This window comes from Mytilus californianus, unplaced genomic scaffold (assembly GCF_021869535.1).
Source record: "Mytilus californianus isolate M0D057914Y unplaced genomic scaffold, xbMytCali1.0.p SCAF_6, whole genome shotgun sequence".
In the NCBI taxonomy this organism is placed as follows: domain Eukaryota; kingdom Metazoa; phylum Mollusca; class Bivalvia; order Mytilida; family Mytilidae; genus Mytilus; species Mytilus californianus.
The window spans coordinates 66,502,667-66,506,188 of NW_026262712.1; positions in this window are offsets into that span (position 1 = coordinate 66,502,667).

Consider the following 3,522-nt stretch of genomic DNA (forward strand, 5'->3'; position numbering starts at 1 on the left):
AATTTGTACTAAAAGTTAACCAGATCAGAAAAGAATGTCATTGTTATAGATGACAAAAATTGTTGGAATTGTCAGGCACTTGGGGTATACTTCATCAGTCTTGAAAGAACTGACGTGTTGCTATTCCCATGTCTAAAAAATATTTAAGAAGTTTAATACCTCCTTGCAAAACCCTTCTATGAAAAAAATATTAAATTTTTGATACCTCTTTTTACTCATATCAACTTATCTCAGTTATTTTCACCAATGAATAAATATTTCTGAACAACCCCAAATCCCTTCAAAATTTCTAGGTTTCTTGCATGATAAGTCATTGCATATAGACTTCCTGTTTTGTGAACAATCATTACTTTGGAATTGCAAAACTTCTTAGACCACTTGAAAGCCACAAATAAATCTTGCACCGTTTCTTTCACACTAATTGAAGTTTTGCACCCCATGTTTCCATTATTTTCTGTAATTTCGGTTGTTTATAAAGGAACTCTTATTTCTAATATGTAACTACTTTTAAACAATGAATAAAAATGCCAAAAGATTTAGTCAAATTTTGAATATGAATTTTTGCTTCATATTTCCTATATTGTTTTATATTGTCTTGGTATTAGCCATTTGCACCAAGGAAAATTTCAGAGGAAATATGTATGGGCGGGTTGGACATCACATGCTATAATTTTCTGTGGGTTGTGTAAGCAAATACCATTGTGTGGGTAGTTGTCTCTTCATTAAATATAGATAGAAGGCTGGTTGTAATCAAATTGAAAAATTCAGTCATACTTTGTTCTACTTAAGAGCAGTTACTTGCTCCTCAGAAAACGTCGAAGTTTGCAAAATGGTTTCATACCCAATATATTACTCTTGTTGAATGTTTACTCTGAACAAGTATAACATTTTGAGTGTTTAGAATGGTAACTGGTACTGTTGCAATTTATCATCGCTTGCATCTAAAATAGTTACCAGTAGGCGAGAAGTGACAAATTTTGGAAAATGTAACATGGAAGTTAACATAATTTGAATTGGGAGATTACCTCGTTTGCAAACCAATGGCTAAGGAAATTACGGACACTTTTACAGGTACCATTTTTGATAAATGAATACCTGGGAAATAATATAATAGTCCCAGTGAAGACCAAGTGTTGTAAACATAACCCTAACCAGAATACGAAATTCATCAGAAATATTTGTATTTTCACAGAACCTAGTTATACTTTAAACTAACATTGAAACAATCACTTGTGAGCAAATGTGTGTAAATGCTGAAAAAATGTGATAACTTTTGCAATTTTCTTTTAAAAATAATCTGGGTGGATGGATAAAAATTATGTAAATTTTATTGTTGGTTGTTACAAATCGAAACAGACAAGTATATTCAGACACTGAAGCTGTATGAAAAGTAAATTTTGTTTCATTATGGTGTAATAGAAAGAATATTTGTTAAAGAAATTTCTAGTAGTTTCAGATAAAACATGGTTGATTCTATGTTATATAAGAAGCAAGAGTTATACTTTATAATACCAGAGACATATATATAACTGTATTTTCTAACATTGATTTTGTTTTCAACTTGTATAACTTGTATTGCTTTTCGGCTGATACTGTTTATAACATCGTTACACTTATTCCATGGAATATGTACTGATTGATATTATTTAAAGTCTGATAAAAACATGAATTGTTTGTTAGTTGTAATGAGCTTTGAACTATAGTGATCAGTAACTGCTATTTTCTTAGATCAGTGCATTGTGTCTTTCAGGCGTGTAGCTACGTTTACAACAAAACACCTAGGCGTACACATTTATTTTGGAGAAAAAAATAATCTAAATGAATTTAAAAGTTTGTTAAAAACACATGAGCCTTGAAATCTTTTTTTCAGCATACCAAGAAATTCAAAGACATTAAAAGCTTGTCCACTGGGTTGACTGAATACAAAAAGTGTAGCATAAGTATAGAAGACAAGATTATTTATATTCCTGCTTATAACTAAAACACAAAAAAATCAATTTATTTTCTTATATGTCTACATTAGAAAATGCCTGTACCAAGTCAGGAATATGACAGTTGTTATCCATTTATTTGATGTGTTTGAGCTTTTGAATTTGCCATTTTACTTAGAGACTTTCCGTTTAGAATTTTCCTCGGAGTTCGGTATTTTTGTAATTTTACCCTTTAATGACTTGTATTTTCATTAGGATAAAAGTAATTGGCGAGATTTACGTTTAATCAAATGGTATCATGTTACATATTCCACACTTCATTTTCTGTCAAAGTCCGAATCTATTGTGAATTCAGTAAACATCATCCAAAATAAATAAATTCATCAAATGTAATGATTTGTACAATATTGTGAATAGAAGTTACAAGAATTGGATAAATCACTGCACATGCAATGTAATTCTAGAACCAAAGAGCATGAATATCGACAGTCAATGCCTTTAGAAATAAAATATATTTGAAGTACAAAGTCAGTATTAGTACAGCAGAAACATTTTCCTGTTTTTGCATATAGCTAATGTATCTATTTTAACACCCTTTAGGTTAATTGGGATTTCTCTGTGAATATGCATCACCCCTAATGAGGGTAGTCTCTCCTGGTGCATAGTAGTGCTTAAGTAGGTTTTAATCTGTAGTAGCTGTAATAATGGGCATGGCAAGCAGTAGTGAAAATACACGGATGCATTGAAACCTTTCTTTGACACAATTAAAGTTTCACACAGAGAAGATGGTTTCTGTGCTGACATACTCCAACGGAAGATCCAACGACAAACCTTGGTTTTGAAGAGGTCCAGATCTCCAGGGATGTCATTCTTGCATGCTGTAAATATTTCTTTACGATTATCATCTTGAAATTGATTCCTCGTGGTTTGTATAGGTAACAGGTCGTTGGTTTGAATATGGAAGTTGAGATACCATCACAGGCAATTGGGGAATGATCCCCTCTTTTTCTACCTTTTTTTTGTATTGTAATTTTTTTTGAAAATATTCCGTTATGTTTTAACTTGTTTTCACTTATTTAATGTAGTTTTGCTCTTTTCCATACGATATTGATATAACAGTAATTTATAAATTTTGACACTCTATTATAATTTTCCCCCAGATTCCTCGCTGAGTTTTGGGCATTCATTTTAAAGCCTAGCTACGCCACTGGTCTTTTGTCATAAAAGTAAAATAGTTGTTTTTTACTTCATGTCGATCAGATAAGTCACTGAAGAGTCTTTTGTAGACAAAATGTGCGTCTGGTGTACAAATTTCAATTCTGGTATCTATGATGAATTTATTTTTAAATATCAAAGTATGAAACTGAATCAATAGCCTGTTGCAAGCAACACATGCCTTCTTGGAAGACACTCATCTTATAATATACTTTTTAAGTTGTGAAGAATATATACACCACTTTCCAATGTTTCCTTCAGCATACCAAGAAATTCAAAGACATTAAAAGCTTGTCCACTGGGTTGAATGAATACAAAGTGTAGTATACGTATAGAAGACAAGATTGTTTATATTCCTGCTTATAACTAAAACACA